This window comes from Dreissena polymorpha, chromosome 11 (genome assembly GCF_020536995.1).
Source record: "Dreissena polymorpha isolate Duluth1 chromosome 11, UMN_Dpol_1.0, whole genome shotgun sequence".
In the NCBI taxonomy this organism is placed as follows: domain Eukaryota; kingdom Metazoa; phylum Mollusca; class Bivalvia; order Myida; family Dreissenidae; genus Dreissena; species Dreissena polymorpha.
Window position 1 is genome coordinate 14,300,629 of NC_068365.1, and position 20,146 is coordinate 14,320,774.

The 20,146-nt window shown below is 37.3% G+C and overlaps 1 long non-coding RNA gene across 12 annotated transcripts; it reads left to right on the forward strand.

Moving 5' to 3' along the window:
- Positions 1–660: 660 nt before the first annotated feature.
- Positions 661–19,475, forward strand: LOC127849506 (uncharacterized). Of its 12 annotated transcripts, none has more exons than XR_008034876.1 (19): positions 661–928; positions 1,231–1,317; positions 2,919–3,078; positions 3,381–3,467; positions 4,593–4,752; positions 5,054–5,140; positions 6,266–6,425; positions 6,728–6,814; positions 7,942–8,101; positions 8,404–8,490; positions 9,615–9,774; positions 10,077–10,163; positions 11,765–11,924; positions 12,227–13,539; positions 13,786–13,925; positions 14,574–14,768; positions 15,087–15,159; positions 16,079–16,260; positions 16,971–19,475. It is a non-coding gene; the product is annotated as an uncharacterized LOC127849506 (long non-coding RNA). The 12 variants fall into 12 exon arrangements; XR_008034873.1 differs by having other exon boundaries at positions 12,227–13,440; positions 16,971–19,473; XR_008034874.1 differs by lacking the exons at positions 5,054–5,140; positions 6,266–6,425 and having other exon boundaries at positions 12,227–13,440; positions 16,971–19,473.
- The last annotated feature ends 671 nt before the right edge of the window (positions 19,476–20,146 follow it).

The window sequence follows — 20,146 nt, forward strand, 5'->3', positions numbered from 1 at the left end:
TTTTTTTCAAAAGATTATGCATTAATCTTTCCAATGATGTATGATGATATAGTGGGTATGCGCTTGATCATGGTAAAAATTGATATCGAACTTCAACTATTTTATATGTAATATAGAAGGAAATTAATTGCGCATGCGTAACCTTTAAGCACATCCGACCAAGTTAGTCGTCTGCCAGAATTTTGACATTTGACCATCAAAAACTCTCTGTATTGCAAAACATAACTGCCAGATGTCATTTTGACCCAAATAAGGGCTGTTTGCAATTGGGCTGTTGCACTTGGGGTCATAAGGGGGGTAAATGCTGGAAAATCACACCGAAACCTGTTCCGGAGACATATTCTAAGACTACTTAAACACCCGGTATTGTTTTTCAGTGCCATTTTGACATTAATTTGCATCAATCTCAATAATGAACCTAATGCATGTCTTTATTTCATCTGTATTTATTATTATTGTTTACTTTTTGAGCCTTTTTCTGTTAAAAATGCCCGCCAATTTTGGACCTACACTTCTATCCGCCTTCGCCTTCAACCCATTCAGGCAGATCTACTCAGAATAACACTACTTTGCCTTATTTTACCTGTTTGGATATCTCGCTGAGTTCAAGTAAAATCAAGTATTCAGCTGAAAACACAAAAATGATAATAATATTATGCTTTCTTTCCTGGAAGAATGTTGTTGCGATAGACCCTGCATGAAAAACACCAGGGAATCTGTATTTAAGTGACCTTAATATTATGCGTAAACCTAAGTGTGCATTTGTAGGCGGTGTCGAAATGGGTCTATAGCTCTGCCTGAACTGTCGTCCAATTGGTTTACAAGTCCGGCTGAAGTGACAGGCCATCAAAAACTGTACAGTGTGACTGATTCGGAGACGGCCCTCAACACTCGCCCAGTCGTGTCGAGAGGATCGGTGTCTTTGCAGGTTAGTACGCCGTTATTTTCAATTAAATCTATTGTAAAATGATTTCTTTGATATCCTGGCACACTTTTGTCACCAAAATTAGGAAATTTGTGTGTTTTACATTGACTGCAGCTCTGAAACCAAACTTTGTGGCGATAACTTTGCCGGTGTGCCCGACAATGTGATGCCGGCGTGGTGAATTAACCATTTGCAGCAAATAAAGCGAGAAAGACTATTGAAAGCTTACTCTAATTGTATCTAACTTACATTAGTTGGCACCGTAATGGGCAAATGCGCACAAAAAACCTTTTTTGTTTTCTCAGATTACACGGAATTGAGCACCCGGGCCAGACTGACACTTTCCGGAGCCTGCCCTAGACGGAACTCGAGCCGAGGAATCATAGGTCCAGGTGTGACAAAAGACTTAAAGCTCATGTCTGACGATGACTTTTTTTAGTCAGGAAGCCAAGTGTGTTGTTTTTCCATGCAAGCGAGCCCTTTTGTTGGGTCAAATGACATCAGCATTGCTGCTTCTACATGGATTTTACCTAAAATGTGCAAAAAAAATATAAAAAGTTTGTTCGAATCCAGTTCAAAACCTGCTTTGATGCACAAATATTGCCATTGATGATTTTTTTTCACTTATTAAGCCATATGTAAGATAAGCTTTGCCTATTAGAATCGAAAGACATGCCTTGTATGGAGTCTAAGTGCTGCATGTATGATGTAACCGAGTTTGGCTTTTCTACCTTAATTCTTGACGCGAAACGCTGTTACGCATGGCGCTTTCAACGGCAACTTTTATGAATTAATCTGTGTGTCATTGTACCGGAACTTTGTGATCTTTCTCAAAACAGATTATACCTGTGGGAAAAGTGCCTTTAATTTAAATTTGAAGGGGTTGGGTTCTCTTAAAGGTCACATAACCCCAAACCGGAACTCCTGTTTTTAGGGTTACATGCAGTCAGTTTGATACTTAGCACACATTGTTGAGTGCATGCTGCCTAGGATTTGTAAAATACATTGCAAATGGTTGGTTTTGGTATCAACTTGAAGGTATATTTGTAAGCAATAAGAAAATAAGCCATTTTTGTGCTCTACTTTTTGTGTTGATGGTTCCCGGCTTCGAAAGTAGGTCATACTATTTGAGCCCAAAATGGTTGTCTGCACAGCTGTCAAAACCGGTTTGCCTATTCTAAGGTAAATATTTTGAGTTTGCGCGTATAGAATTTAATGACATGCATTTTTTTCAAAAGATTATGCATTAATCTTTCCAATGATGTATGATGATATAGTGGGTATGCGCTTGATCATGGTAAAAATTGATATCGAACTTCAACTATTTTATATGTAATATAGAAGGAAATTAATTGCGCATGCGTAACCTTTAAGCACATCCGACCAAGTTAGTCGTCTGCCAGAATTTTGACATTTGACCATCAAAAACTCTCTGTATTGCAAAACATAACTGCCAGATGTCATTTTGACCCAAATAAGGGCTGTTTGCAATTGGGCTGTTGCACTTGGGGTCATAAGGGGGGTAAATGCTGGAAAATCACACCGAAACCTGTTCCGGAGACATATTCTAAGACTACTTAAACACCCGGTATTGTTTTTCAGTGCCATTTTGACATTAATTTGCATCAATCTCAATAATGAACCTAATGCATGTCTTTATTTCATCTGTATTTATTATTATTGTTTACTTTTTGAGCCTTTTTCTGTTAAAAATGCCCGCCAATTTTGGACCTACACTTCTATCCGCCTTCGCCTTCAACCCATTCAGGCAGATCTACTCAGAATAACACTACTTTGCCTTATTTTACCTGTTTGGATATCTCGCTGAGTTCAAGTAAAATCAAGTATTCAGCTGAAAACACAAAAATGATAATAATATTATGCTTTCTTTCCTGGAAGAATGTTGTTGCGATAGACCCTGCATGAAAAACACCAGGGAATCTGTATTTAAGTGACCTTAATATTATGCGTAAACCTAAGTGTGCATTTGTAGGCGGTGTCGAAATGGGTCTATAGCTCTGCCTGAACTGTCGTCCAATTGGTTTACAAGTCCGGCTGAAGTGACAGGCCATCAAAAACTGTACAGTGTGACTGATTCGGAGACGGCCCTCAACACTCGCCCAGTCGTGTCGAGAGGATCGGTGTCTTTGCAGGTTAGTACGCCGTTATTTTCAATTAAATCTATTGTAAAATGATTTCTTTGATATCCTGGCACACTTTTGTCACCAAAATTAGGAAATTTGTGTGTTTTACATTGACTGCAGCTCTGAAACCAAACTTTGTGGCGATAACTTTGCCGGTGTGCCCGACAATGTGATGCCGGCGTGGTGAATTAACCATTTGCAGCAAATAAAGCGAGAAAGACTATTGAAAGCTTACTCTAATTGTATCTAACTTACATTAGTTGGCACCGTAATGGGCAAATGCGCACAAAAAACCTTTTTTGTTTTCTCAGATTACACGGAATTGAGCACCCGGGCCAGACTGACACTTTCCGGAGCCTGCCCTAGACGGAACTCGAGCCGAGGAATCATAGGTCCAGGTGTGACAAAAGACTTAAAGCTCATGTCTGACGATGACTTTTTTTAGTCAGGAAGCCAAGTGTGTTGTTTTTCCATGCAAGCGAGCCCTTTTGTTGGGTCAAATGACATCAGCATTGCTGCTTCTACATGGATTTTACCTAAAATGTGCAAAAAAAATATAAAAAGTTTGTTCGAATCCAGTTCAAAACCTGCTTTGATGCACAAATATTGCCATTGATGATTTTTTTCACTTATTAAGCCATATGTAAGATAAGCTTTGCCTATTAGAATCGAAAGACATGCCTTGTATGGAGTCTAAGTGCTGCATGTATGATGTAACCGAGTTTGGCTTTTCTACCTTAATTCTTGACGCGAAACGCTGTTACGCATGGCGCTTTCAACGGCAACTTTTATGAATTAATCTGTGTGTCATTGTACCGGAACTTTGTGATCTTTCTCAAAACAGATTATACCTGTGGGAAAAGTGCCTTTAATTTAAATTTGAAGGGGTTGGGTTCTCTTAAAGCACATCCGACCAAGTTAGTCGTCTGCCAGAATTTTGACATTTGACCATCAAAAACTCTCTGTATTGCAAAACATAACTGCCAGATGTCATTTTGACCCAAATAAGGGCTGTTTGCAATTGGGCTGTTGCACTTGGGGTCATAAGGGGGGTAAATGCTGGAAAATCACACCGAAACCTGTTCCGGAGACATATTCTAAGACTACTTAAACACCCGGTATTGTTTTTCAGTGCCATTTTGACATTAATTTGCATCAATCTCAATAATGAACCTAATGCATGTCTTTATTTCATCTGTATTTATTATTATTGTTTACTTTTTGAGCCTTTTTCTGTTAAAAATGCCCGCCAATTTTGGACCTACACTTCTATCCGCCTTCGCCTTCAACCCATTCAGGCAGATCTACTCAGAATAACACTACTTTGCCTTATTTTACCTGTTTGGATATCTCGCTGAGTTCAAGTAAAATCAAGTATTCAGCTGAAAACACAAAAATGATAATAATATTATGCTTTCTTTCCTGGAAGAATGTTGTTGCGATAGACCCTGCATGAAAAACACCAGGGAATCTGTATTTAAGTGACCTTAATATTATGCGTAAACCTAAGTGTGCATTTGTAGGCGGTGTCGAAATGGGTCTATAGCTCTGCCTGAACTGTCGTCCAATTGGTTTACAAGTCCGGCTGAAGTGACAGGCCATCAAAAACTGTACAGTGTGACTGATTCGGAGACGGCCCTCAACACTCGCCCAGTCGTGTCGAGAGGATCGGTGTCTTTGCAGGTTAGTACGCCGTTATTTTCAATTAAATCTATTGTAAAATGATTTCTTTGATATCCTGGCACACTTTTGTCACCAAAATTAGGAAATTGTGTGTTTTACATTGACTGCAGCTCTGAAACCAAACTTTGTGGCGATAACTTTGCCGGTGTGCCCGACAATGTGATGCCGGCGTGGTGAATTAACCATTTGCAGCAAATAAAGCGAGAAAGACTATTGAAAGCTTACTCTAATTGTATCTAACTTACATTAGTTGGCACCGTAATGGGTAAATGCGCACAAAAAACCTTTTTTGTTTTCTCAGATTACACGGAATTGAGCACCCGGGCCAGACTGACACTTTCCGGAGCCTGCCCTAGACGGAACTCGAGCCGAGGAATCATAGGTCCAGGTGTGACAAAAGACTTAAAGCTCATGTCTGACGATGACTTTTTTTAGTCAGGAAGTCAAGTGTGTTGTTTTTCCATGCAAGCGAGCCCTTTTGTTGGGTCAAATGACATCAGAATTGCTGCTTCTACATGGATTTAACCTAAAATGTGCAAAAAAAATATAAAAAGTTTGTTCGAATCCAGTTCAAAACCTGCTTTGATGCACAAATATTGCCATTGATGATTTTTTTCACTTATTAAGCCATATGTAAGATAAGCTTTGCCTATTAGAATCGAAAGACATGCCTTGTATGGAGTCTAAGTGCTGCATGTATGATGTAACCGAGTTTGGCTTTTCTACCTTAATTCTTGACGCGAAACGCTGTTACGCATGGCGCTTTCAACGGCAACTTTTATGAATTAATCTGTGTGTCATTGTACCGGAACTTTGTGATCTTTCTCAAAACAGATTATACCTGTGGGAAAAGTGCCTTTAATTTAAATTTGAAGGGGTTGGGTTCTCTTAAAGCACATCCGACCAAGTTAGTCGTCTGCCAGAATTTTGACATTTGACCATCAAAAACTCTCTGTATTGAAAAACATAACTGCCAGATGTCATTTTGACCCAAATAAGGGCTGTTTGCAATTGGGCTGTTGCACTTGGGGTCATAAGGGGGGTAAATGCTGGAAAATCACACCGAAACCTGTTCCGGAGACATATTCTAAGACTACTTAAACACCCGGTATTGTTTTTCAGTGCCATTTTGACATTAATTTGCATCAATCTCAATAATGAACCTAATGCATGTCTTTATTTCATCTCTATTTATTATTATTGTTTACTTTTTGAGCCTTTTTCTGTTAAAAATGCCCGCCAATTTTGGACCTACACTTCTATCCGCCTTCGCCTTCAACCCATTCAGGCAGATCTACTCAGAATAACACTACTTTGCCTTATTTTACCTGTTTGGATATCTCGCTGAGTTCAAGTAAAATCAAGTATTCAGCTGAAAACACAAAAATGATAATAATATTATGCTTTCTTTCCTGGAAGAATGTTGTTGCGATAGACCCTGCATGAAAAACACCAGGGAATCTGTATTTAAGTGACCTTAATATTATGCGTAAACCTAAGTGTGCATTTGTAGGCGGTGTCGAAATGGGTCTATAGCTCTGCCTGAACTGTCGTCCAATTGGTTTACAAGTCCGGCTGAAGTGACAGGCCATCAAAAACTGTACAGTGTGACTGATTCGGAGACGGCCCTCAACACTCGCCCAGTCGTGTCGAGAGGATCGGTGTCTTTGCAGGTTAGTACGCCGTTATTTTCAATTAAATCTATTGTAAAATGATTTCTTTGATATCCTGGCACACTTTTGTCACCAAAATTAGGAAAATTGTGTGTTTTACATTGACTGCAGCTCTGAAACCAAACTTTGTGGCGATAACTTTGCCGGTGTGCCCGACAATGTGATGCCGGCGTGGTGAATTAACCATTTGCAGCAAATAAAGCGAGAAAGACTATTGAAAGCTTACTCTAATTGTATCTAACTTACATTAGTTGGCACCGTAATGGGTAAATGCGCACAAAAAACCTTTTTTGTTTTCTCAGATTACACGGAATTGAGCACCCGGGCCAGACTGACACTTTCCGGAGCCTGCCCGAGACGGAACTCGAGCCGAGGAATCATAGGTCCAGGTGTGACAAAAGACTTAAAGCTCATGTCTGACGATGACTTTTTTTAGTCAGGAAGTCAAGTGTGTTGTTTTTCCATGCAAGCGAGCCCTTTTGTTGGGTCAAATGACATCAGAATTGCTGCTTCTACATGGATTTTAACCTAAAATGTGCAAAAAAAATATAAAAAGTTTGTTCGAATCCAGTTCAAAACCTGCTTTGATGCACAAATATTGCCATTGATGATTTTTTTTCACTTATTAAGCCATATGTAAGATCAGCTTTGCCTATTAGAATCGAAAGACATGCCTTGTATGGAGTCTAAGTGCTGCATGTATGATGTAACCGAGTTTGGCTTTTCTACCTTAATTCTTGACGCGAAACGCTGTTACGCATGGCGCTTTCAACGGCAACTTTTATGAATTAATCTGTGTGTCATTGTACCGGAACTTTGTGATCTTTCTCAAAACAGATTATACCTGTGGGAAAAGTGCCTTTAATTTAAATTTGAAGGGGTTGGGTTCTCTTAAAGCACATCCGACCAAGTTAGTCGTCTGCCAGAATTTTGACATTTGACCATCAAAAACTCTCTGTATTGAAAAACATAACTGCCAGATGTCATTTTGACCCAAATAAGGGCTGTTTGCAATTGGGCTGTTGCACTTGGGGTCATAAGGGGGGTAAATGCTGGAAAATCACACCGAAACCTGTTCCGGAGACATATTCTAAGACTACTTAAACACCCGGTATTGTTTTTCAGTGCCATTTTGACATTAATTTGCATCAATCTCAATAATGAACCTAATGCATGTCTTTATTTCATCTCTATTTATTATTATTGTTTACTTTTTGAGCCTTTTTCTGTTAAAAATGCCCGCCAATTTTGGACCTACACTTCTATCCGCCTTCGCCTTCAACCCATTCAGGCAGATCTACTCAGAATAACACTACTTTGCCTTATTTTACCTGTTTGGATATCTCGCTGAGTTCAAGTAAAATCAAGTATTCAGCTGAAAACACAAAAATGATAATAATATTATGCTTTCTTTCCTGGAAGAATGTTGTTGCGATAGACCCTGCATGAAAAACACCAGGGAATCTGTATTTAAGTGACCTTAATATTATGCGTAAACCTAAGTGTGCATTTGTAGGCGGTGTCGAAATGGGTCTATAGCTCTGCCTGAACTGTCGTCCAATTGGTTTACAAGTCCGGCTGAAGTGACAGGCCATCAAAAACTGTACAGTGTGACTGATTCGGAGACGGCCCTCAACACTCGCCCAGTCGTGTCGAGAGGATCGGTGTCTTTGCAGGTTAGTACGCCGTTATTTTCAATTAAATCTATTGTAAAATGATTTCTTTGATATCCTGGCACACTTTTGTCACCAAAATTAGGAAAATTGTGTGTTTTACATTGACTGCAGCTCTGAAACCAAACTTTGTGGCGATAACTTTGCCGGTGTGCCCGACAATGTGATGCCGGCGTGGTGAATTAACCATTTGCAGCAAATAAAGCGAGAAAGACTATTGAAAGCTTACTCTAATTGTATCTAACTTACATTAGTTGGCACCGTAATGGGTAAATGCGCACAAAAAACCTTTTTTGTTTTCTCAGATTACACGGAATTGAGCACCCGGGCCAGACTGACACTTTCCGGAGCCTGCCCGAGACGGAACTCGAGCCGAGGAATCATAGGTCCAGGTGTGACAAAAGACTTAAAGCTCATGTCTGACGATGACTTTTTTTAGTCAGGAAGTCAAGTGTGTTGTTTTTCCATGCAAGCGAGCCCTTTTGTTGGGTCAAATGACATCAGAATTGCTGCTTCTACATGGATTTAACCTAAAATGTGCAAAAAAAATATAAAAAGTTTGTTCGAATCCAGTTCAAAACCTGCTTTGATGCACAAATATTGCCATTGATGATTTTTTTCACTTATTAAGCCATATGTAAGATCAGCTTTGCCTATTAGAATCGAAAGACATGCCTTGTATGGAGTCTAAGTGCTGCATGTATGATGTAACCAAGTTTGGCTTTTCTACCTTAATTCTTGACGCGAAACGCTGTTACGCATGGCGCTTTCAACGGCAACTTTTATGAATTAATCTGTGTGTCATTGTACCGGAACTTTGTGATCTTTCTCAAAACAGATTATACCTGTGGGAAAAGTGCCTTTAATTTAAATTTGAAGGGGTTGGGTTCTCTTAAAGCACATCCGACCAAGTTAGTCGTCTGCCAGAATTTTACATTTGACCATCAAAAACTCTCTGTATTGAAAAACATAACTGCCAGATGTCATTTTGACCCAAATAAGGGCTGTTTGCAATTGGGCTGTTGCACTTGGGGTCATAAGGGGGGTAAATGCTGGAAAATCACACCGAAACCTGTTCCGGAGACATATTCTAAGACTACTTAAACACCCGGTATTGTTTTTCAGTGCCATTTTGACATTAATTTGCATCAATCTCAATAATGAACCTAATGCATGTCTTTATTTCATCTCTATTTATTATTATTGTTTACTTTTTGAGCCTTTTTCTGTTAAAAATGCCCGCCAATTTTGGACCTACACTTCTATCCGCCTTCGCCTTCAACCCATTCAGGCAGATCTACTCAGAATAACACTACTTTGCCTTATTTTACCTGTTTGGATATCTCGCTGAGTTCAAGTAAAATCAAGTATTCAGCTGAAAACACAAAAATGATAATAATATTATGCTTTCTTTCCTGGAAGAATGTTGTTGCGATAGACCCTGCATGAAAAACACCAGGGAATCTGTATTTAAGTGACCTTAATATTATGCGTAAACCTAAGTGTGCATTTGTAGGCGGTGTCGAAATGGGTCTATAGCTCTGCCTGAACTGTCGTCCAATTGGTTTACAAGTCCGGCTGAAGTGACAGGCCATCAAAAACTGTACAGTGTGACTGATTCGGAGACGGCCCTCAACACTCGCCCAGTCGTGTCGAGAGGATCGGTGTCTTTGCAGGTTAGTACGCCGTTATTTTCAATTAAATCTATTGTAAAATGATTTCTTTGATATCCTGGCACACTTTTGTCACCAAAATTAGGAAAATTGTGTGTTTTACATTGACTGCAGCTCTGAAACCAAACTTTGTGGCGATAACTTTGCCGGTGTGCCCGACAATGTGATGCCGGCGTGGTGAATTAACCATTTGCAGCAAATAAAGCGAGAAAGACTATTGAAAGCTTACTCTAATTGTATCTAACTTACATTAGTTGGCACCGTAATGGGTAAATGCGCACAAAAAACCTTTTTTGTTTTCTCAGATTACACGGAATTGAGCACCCGGGCCAGACTGACACTTTCCGGAGCCTGCCCGAGACGGAACTCGAGCCGAGGAATCATAGGTCCAGGTGTGACAAAAGACTTAAAGCTCATGTCTGACGATGACTTTTTTTAGTCAGGAAGTCAAGTGTGTTGTTTTTCCATGCAAGCGAGCCCTTTTGTTGGGTCAAATGACATCAGAATTGCTGCTTCTACATGGATTTAACCTAAAATGTGCAAAAAAAATATAAAAAGTTTGTTCGAATCCAGTTCAAAACCTGCTTTGATGCACAAATATTGCCATTGATGATTTTTTTTCACTTATTAAGCCATATGTAAGATCAGCTTTGCCTATTAGAATCGAAAGACATGCCTTGTATGGAGTCTAAGTGCTGCATGTATGATGTAACCGAGTTTGGCTTTTCTACCTTAATTCTTGACGCGAAACGCTGTTACGCATGGCGCTTTCAACGGCAACTTTTATGAATTAATCTGTGTGTCATTGTACCGGAACTTTGTGATCTTTCTCAAAACAGATTATACCTGTGGGAAAAGTGCCTTTAATTTAAATTTGAAGGGGTTGGGTTCTCTTAAAGGTCACATAACCCCAAACCGGAACTCCTGTTTTTAGGGTTACATGCAGTCAGTTTGATACTTAGCACACATTGTTGAGTGCATGCTGCCTAGGATTTGTAAAATACATTGCAAATGGTTGGTTTTGGTATCAACTTGAAGGTATATTTGTAAGCAATAAGAAAATAAGCCATTTTTGTGCTCTACTTTTTGTGTTGATGGTTCCCGGCTTTGAAAGTAGGTCATACTATTTGAGCCCAAAATGGTTGTCTGCACAGCTGTCAAAACCGGTTTGCCTATTCTAAGGTAAATATTTTGAGTTTGCGCGTATAGAATTTAATGACATGCATTTTTTTCAAAAGATTATGCATTAATCTTTCCAATGATGTATGATGATATAGTGGGTATGCGCTTCATCATGGTAAAAATTGATATCGAACTTCAACTATTTTATATGTAATATAGAAGGAAATTAATTGCGCATGCGTAACCTTTAAGCACATCCGACCAAGTTAGTCGTCTGCCAGAATTTTGACATTTGACCATCAAAAACTCTCTGTATTGAAAAACATAACTGCCAGATGTCATTTTGACCCAAATAAGGGCTGTTTGCAATTGGGCTGTTGCACTTGGGGTCATAAGGGGGGTAAATGCTGGAAAATCACACCGAAACCTGTTCCGGAGACATATTCTAAGACTACTTAAACACCCGGTATTGTTTTTCAGTGCCATTTTGACATTAATTTGCATCAATCTCAATAATGAACCTAATGCATGTCTTTATTTCATCTCTATTTATTATTATTGTTTACTTTTTGAGCCTTTTTCTGTTAAAAATGCCCGCCAATTTTGGACCTACACTTCTATCCGCATTCGCCTTCAACCCATTCAGGCAGATCTACTCAGAATAACACTACTTTGCCTTATTTTACCTGTTTGGATATCTCGCTGAGTTCAAGTAAAATCAAGTATTCAGCTGAAAACACAAAAATGATAATAATATTATGCTTTCTTTCCTGGAAGAATGTTGTTGCGATAGACCCTGCATGAAAAACACCAGGGAATCTGTATTTAAGTGACCTTAATATTATGCGTAAACCTAAGTGTGCATTTGTAGGCGGTGTCGAAATGGGTCTATAGCTCTGCCTGAACTGTCGTCCAATTGGTTTACAAGTCCGGCTGAAGTGACAGGCCATCAAAAACTGTACAGTGTGACTGATTCGGAGACGGCCCTCAACACTCGCCCAGTCGTGTCGAGAGGATCGGTGTCTTTGCAGGTTAGTACGCCGTTATTTTCAATTAAATCTATTGTAAAATGATTTCTTTGATATCCTGGCACACTTTTGTCACCAAAATTAGGAAAATTGTGTGTTTTACATTGACTGCAGCTCTGAAACCAAACTTTGTGGCGATAACTTTGCCGGTGTGCCCGACAATGTGATGCCGGCGTGGTGAATTAACCATTTGCAGCAAATAAAGCGAGAAAGACTATTGAAAGCTTACTCTAATTGTATCTAACTTACATTAGTTGGCACCGTAATGGGTAAATGCGCACAAAAAACCTTTTTTGTTTTCTCAGATTACACGGAATTGAGCACCCGGGCCAGACTGACACTTTCCGGAGCCTGCCCGAGACGGAACTCGAGCCGAGGAATCATAGGTCCAGGTGTGACAAAAGACTTAAAGCTCATGTCTGACGATGACTTTTTTTAGTCAGGAAGTCAAGTGTGTTGTTTTTCCATGCAAGCGAGCCCTTTTGTTGGGTCAAATGACATCAGAATTGCTGCTTCTACATGGATTTAACCTAAAATGTGCAAAAAAAATATAAAAAGTTTGTTCGAATCCAGTTCAAAACCTGCTTTGATGCACAAATATTGCCATTGATGATTTTTTTCACTTATTAAGCCATATGTAAGATCAGCTTTGCCTATTAGAATCGAAAGACATGCCTTGTATGGAGTCTAAGTGCTGCATGTATGATGTAACCGAGTTTGGCTTTTCTACCTTAATTCTTGACGCGAAACGCTGTTACGCATGGCGCTTTCAACGGCAACTTTTATGAATTAATCTGTGTGTCATTGTACCGGAACTTTGTGATCTTTCTCAAAACAGATTATACCTGTGGGAAAAGTGCCTTTAATTTAAATTTGAAGGGGTTGGGTTCTCTTAAAGGTCACATAACCCCAAACCGGAACTCCTGTTTTTAGGGTTACATGCAGTCAGTTTGATACTTAGCACACATTGTTGAGTGCATGCTGCCTAGGATTTGTAAAATACATTGCAAATGGTTGGTTTTGGTATCAACTTGAAGGTATATTTGTAAGCAATAAGAAAATAAGCCATTTTTGTGCTCTACTTTTTGTGTTGATGGTTCCCGGCTTTGAAAGTAGGTCATACTATTTGAGCCCAAAATGGTTGTCTGCACAGCTGTCAAAACCGGTTTGCCTATTCTAAGGTAAATATTTTGAGTTTGCGCGTATAGAATTTAATGACATGCATTTTTTTCAAAAGATTATGCATTAATCTTTCCAATGATGTATGATGATATAGTGGGTATGCGCTTCATCATGGTAAAAATTGATATCGAACTTCAACTATTTTATATGTAATATAGAAGGAAATTAATTGCGCATGCGTAACCTACAGTAGCTCCCAGTAGGGTGCTGTTTTCTTACATCCGGTCTAAATGTGTTCTCATGTAAACAAGTAAACACGGATACAAAAGTGAAATTTTATGATACAGTACCGTTGGATTGCCAGGCATGAATAGGCAAATCGAACAACGATTGAATTGTAAGTCGACTCATTCAATTTATGGATTAAAAGGAGGCGAAATTAGGGGAATGTCAAGTTTGTTAACCTACAATATGAAGTAAATACGATCTAGGTCACGTAAGTTTGAACGTATCGTTTTAGTAGAATGTTGTTATTTATTAATTACTCACGGATTTTTCATCATCATCATTGTTTTCATTTCTACTGAACTTTTCAATTGAAGAGTGGAGTTAGTGGAGTAAAACGACTAGGGCCAACATAATCGTTTTTTGTTTTTTTAAATGGGTCTTTTTATTTTAAATAATATTTCAGGTACATGTCACCAAATATTATTTATGAATATTTCAAACTTTTTTGGTGCAGATCCTCGTCAGCCTAAGATTCCTGGCGAAAGGCGCATTTTACTCAGAATTGGCAGACACACATGGGATCAGCAGATCAAGTGTATCGAGAACCGTTCATGCCTTTGTTGAGTCTGTCAACAATAACTTGGATAACATTAGGTACATAACTGTAAGATAGATTTGATATAATATTATTGCACTTACTGTTACAAACAGACAATCTTATGTGTACGGTTACAAACAGAAAATGTTATGTCAACTTATTGAGTTAAGACCCGGGCTGGGCACGGAGAATTCTCAATAGTTTGCAACATTAGAAATATGAAGCTTTTTAAGAAATCCTATATATGAAATTGCATCTCCAGACTCCTAAAGATTTTCCGATTTGCCACTGGTATTCGGAAATGGCAATGAACAATTTTACTGCAATATTTCACATTTTATTTCTCCATTTTCTTACATATTTATCAGCCTATTAATTGACATTTTGAAATTAAATGGTAAAATATACTGGTTAAACATATGTTAATTCATGTAGCCTTGTATGTAACAATTCTAAGTATGAAAAACTTTTTTTGTAATCAATATCATGACCATTATATGATGAAAGTAAATAAAAATGTAATTAATACGATGAACATTTCCTAAAAAACAGTGCATTCTCAGAGGTATCATCTTTCTATATATTGGTAATTTGGGTTATATCATCGTTTTTGGTAACAAAGTAAAATTTATGGTTAAATGGTTATTATTTAAGACTCGTCACCGCTTAAACATATTGTTATAGTTATGATTTTTCAAAAACAGGTTTCCAATGAACAGAGAAGACATTGTCAAAGAGAAGAGGGCATTTTACGACAAATGTAGATTTCCAAATCTTGTTGGAGCAGTGGATGGGACCTTAATCCCAATCACTACTCCAACTGTAGATGAGGAAGTCTACATTTGTCGTAAAGGTTATCACGCCATCAACTGCCAGGCCATAGTTAACACCAGTTTGAAGTACGTATACACTCTTAAATTAATGTAGTAACTATGTTTTTATTTAACAATTATAACATATTTTGTTGTGAAATGCATTACAATGGTAAAGTACAAATATCTTAAAACACTTCTCCTATTTCCTTTTTAGTTTGACATATTACAAAACATTCCAGTGGTACAACCATAATATACAATTATGAGTTAATATCAGATCTGAACTCAGGGGAAATTTGTCAAAATTGCTTTCCACTTATTTTGAGTTATTACTCCTGCTAATTGCTTGTTCTAAACGTATCCTTTAAAGTGGGTCATTAATTGAGAAATAATGCATTTCAGGTTTATTGATGTTGTTGCGAGATGGCCGGCGTCTACCCATGATGGAGCGGTTTTTGAAAATTCAAGAATTAAGGTAAAATAAATAATTCTTTATGTATCAGATTCTAGTTACCATAATTGTAAGTGCACAATGGGATAACACTATTGCCTGTTGCATATTGTTAATAATTGAAAAGTATGAAAATACCAAAAATTGTAAAAAAGTTGTGACCTATGATACTCTTACTCATGCCTGAGTATCAATCGCTCACCACTACTCAAGGTGAGCAAAAAGTCAAAGCCTTACAGAGGAAAACTGGCCAATTAATCTGACCGCTGTGATATGACATTGTTGTTAAAAACGACGTAAAATCCAAACAACCAAACCAAAAATGCATTACTAGTACAACTATAATTAACTGATACTGTTTGCATGACTGAAAACAATATGTAAACTAATTTTTTATCATCTTCGTTTTAAATTACAAACACAATTGTGTATGACTTGAAAATGAACACATTAAAAAAGGACATAAATATAATGTTACTGATACAAAGGCTATATAATATTATTTGTCACATGCTATACCATTTAATACAACCATTACATATTTTTTTATATTAAACATGTTTAAAACAACATTTTTAAGCGTTTTCATTGGCTTAGTTTTCGTTTATCGACCAATCGCATTTTGTTATTTTGCTGAAATGACGTTGCAACGTCAAATGACGTCACGAAAGGTAAACGACATTCCGGATTTATCATTATGTTTGCGTTAATATTTATTTAATTTGCTCATTTAAACGCATGTGTTAAAAAAGATCTGACTCTCGCTGTCATATCATACCATATTGTATTAAACTCGTCCAGGAAATTCGTTAGTTAGCTCGTCAAAGGCTCTCTTACCAACAAAATTCTTGAACTCGTTTTATAAAATATGGTATGATATGACAACTCGTGCCATATCCTATATTTATTAGTTGTGATTTGATTTTTACATGTTTCACTCTAGGGGCATCTTGATGCTACAGCAAATGTCATACTCCTGGGTGACAGTGGCTAAGCCCTGAGTCCTTCCCTACTCACCCCCATAAGGAATCCCCGTACCCAACAGGAAGAGCGGTACAACCGCAGACACAAGAGGGGTCGGGAAGTTGTTGAACGGGGATTTGGAATATTAAAGTCAAGATTCAGGTATAACTAGAGCTGTGTTTGTGAAACGCAATGCCCCCTACTGCTCCGCTTTGAAGCTATATATATGACCATTGACCGTGACGGATGACCTTGACCTTTCACCACTCAAAATGTGCAGCTCAATGATATACACATGCGTGACAAATATCAAGTTGCTATCTTCAATATTGCAAAAGATGTGACCAAGGTTAAAGTTTTGGGACAGAATGACAGACAGACAGGCCAAAAACAATATACACCCGATCATTCTATCTGGGGGCAAAAAATGATTTCTTCTTCCTATCATAGATATTCTTATTTTACATATCAGACAAATATATTGTGAAATCAAAAATCCCAATTAATACCCTGTGTACTTTAAATAAAAAATGTTATACACGGAACATAATTGTTAAAGCATTAATTGCTATATTTATAAACTTATTATATATTTAAATTAAAAATGATTGTGCATTTTCTTCATTACCGGGGAATGCCCAATTTTTGTCCTGCAAATATGTATTATGAGTGTATCACAGACATGTTTTTCATGTCTACCATGTTAAAATAACATAATACAGCAATTGAAATGTAATACAAATATTCGGACAATAATAACAGTTGATCTACTGGAATATATAATATCAATTTGATGCTTATCCCAGAACTGACCAGTTCAATGGAGAATAGAAAGTTTAATGAGTATTCATTATGTGTTTCCTTACTCATAGATGTCTACATCGATCAGGGGGTGTTCTGCCCTATAAGCCACATCAGTGTGCGGCCTTGTTTGTTGCGTGCTGCCGCCTGCATAATCTTCTGATGGAAAATGGGGATGAACAAGAAGTCGATGCTGATGTACGGGAGGATGATGACAATGATGATGACCGTGTTGAAGTTGAACACAATCAACGTGGTGCTGCTGTTCGGGAGTTTTATGTTAATCTAAATTAACATTCTTTTTTATTTTAAAGGTGATATGAGATTACAGGGCCGGGGACATAGACAAAACAAGTCTATAAAATGTGTGCTTATTTACATCTGATAAAGACAAAACAAGTCTATAAAATGTGTGTTCACTTACATCTTATAAAAACAAAACAAGTCTATAAAATGTGTGTTCATTTACATCTGAAAAAGACAAAACAAGTCTATAAAATGTCTGAATGAGACATAGCTGATTAAATATGTTTTGGGGCTGGGGGACATAGCTGATATTATAGCTTAAGGGCCATGTGATTTAGCTGATTATATAGGTTCTTGGGCCGGGGGACATAGCTGATATCATAGGTTTTGGGGTTATGGAACATAGCTGATATTATAGGTTTGGGGGCTGTCGTGCATGTGTCGTCAGCAATTACCTTGTTAACCGTCTAGAAGCCACATTTATTTTCAATTACCATAAATCTTGGTCAGAAGATTTGTATGAGTGAACTCTCGGTCAAGTTTGAAACTGGGTGACCTCGGGTCAAAAACTAGGTCACCAGATCAAATTGAAGAAAAAAGCTTGTTAAAGCTCTAGAAGCCACATTTATAGCCCAATTAGCATACATCTTGGTCAGAACATTTTATCGACTGAAATCACAACATTTTTTGTTTTAGTTTGACTTTGTAGCTCAACTATTATATATGAAATATATATACATGTAGTTGAGCTATAGCCTATCCTACTCACCCTGGTGTTTGCATCTGCTTGAGCGTTGGAATGTTAAAGTTTGCGTACCACTTCAAATATTTTTTATGTCCCTTGACATATTGCTTTTATATTTTGCATACTTTTTTACCAACATGACCCCAACCTGTAAACATAAGCAGACAACTGTATCAAGCATTTTGTAAGAATAATTGCCCTTTTTTCACTTAGTTGAATATGACCTTGAATTTTGAATGACCTTGACTCAAGGTAAAATTAATAAATCAAAGCTGAATTATGATAATGCACCTTTAAAATTAATGTTCACTATAGCCACTCAAGATGCTGTAATGTTTAATTTAGCGAATTGTTTAAATTGCCTTATGCACATCACTGCATTAGTGTAAGGCGGTAGCTTTGATGTAGATTTCTGCTTCTATTGGTATCAGTTAAAAGTTGTTTTTTATTGTTACACTATAATTGTAAATGTATTCAGTGTTCACTTTTTTATTTCTAAAATATTGCTTTTAATCATATAGAATGTTTCTTCAAATTTTTTTGTCTTGATTGTACCTGTACAATGTTTTCCAAAATAACACTCAGATTCAAACACTCATATATACATAATACAATATGTAAACATAATAAAAATGAACAGAACAATTCATACCTTATTGCTCGTCTCAACATTTTTTATTGCATTGCATGAAACATAAGACATGTTTATCACATTTACCAACAAAAATAATAATAAAATGCAATGCCCTGGATTAATAAAAATTTTCAAAAGATCAGTGGATTTATATATTTATGCCCCCCTTCGAAGAAGAGGTGGTATATTGTTTTGCGCATGTCGGTCCGTTGGTCCGTCCGTCCACCATATGGTTTCCGAACGATAACTCAAGAACGCCTAGGCCTAGAATAATGAAAATTCATAGGTACATTGATCATGACAGGCAGGTGACCCCTTTCGATTTTCAGGTCACTAGGTCAAAGGTCACAGTGACTCACAACAGTAAAACGGTTTCCGGATGATAACTCAAGAATGCTTACGCCTAGGATCATGAATCTTCATATGTACATTGATCAAATGCTAGATCTGCATCATGATTTTCTTTGCAATTGGTAATGTTTACATTATTACTACCTTCTCCTCCAAAACTGACAAATGCAGTTTTTTGGGAAGAGCTGCCTCCCCAGAACTCTCCATAAACCGCCGCCTCTTGACATCCTTCATGATGGTCCGGCTCTAACAGGAATAAAAGATAATGTGAAATAATTTATTTATAAAATTAATGCTCTCCCTCCTCTGAATGGTAACAGTATAGTAACATGTCATTTCCTTGCAACTACATAAAAAATTATATACTGAAGTACGTGCATTCAAATGCTAATCATTATGATTTTTTCAGTGATTATTCAACAAAAAATGCAACGTGTCTAATGCTTATTGAATGTATTAAAAGTGTGAAAAGGGAATAAAAATGAATGGTAATGGTGGGTTTGAACTTATACATGTATCCTGACACTTATATAACCGCGATTCGACTAACAAAAACCTAGCCAATCACTTGTAAGTTTATTTTCTATGTTGACTCACCTGTTGAAATTGATTAATCTATATACATGGAGTAGGAATATTTACTCCTTGCTATTCATAATACATTTTAATTGTATAAATAAACAATAAGTAATTGTTTAAATAAATAAGTAATATCTAACTTGTGTTCTATCTTTAAAGTGATGTTTATGTTTGACTAATAAACTTTTAAGTTATTCATGTCATATGTTTTTGACATGGGCCTGTCCACTATAATTGTTTGTAATTGTTATTGGCTTTAGGGCATGTTGAAGTTTAAGTACTTCTAAGTTATTCATTTCTAAAACGTTAGTACTATCATATCATTATGGATTATTCTTCCTTTATATTAAAACATATAAGGTATATATTTACCTTCCAATCACACCACTTCTTCATTGTGTCATCTACATTCTGCTTATTACCCCCTACGCAATTTATTCTGCAAAAGATTCAAATGAAACAAATGAATACATCTCAGTATGTTCTTTCATGAGGGAGAGTTGTATTTGGAAGTGTATATAAGCTCAGTAGACTTGATCAATTTATTCTGGTAAATTTAATATAAAATCATAAAATATATCAGGCTTTTACAAGCCAACACTATTCAAATGTAACCATTCGTTACACCCCAAGGATTCACTCCCCATGAACATTCAGTTTGATTATGATCACACCTTTCCATGGGCACATGC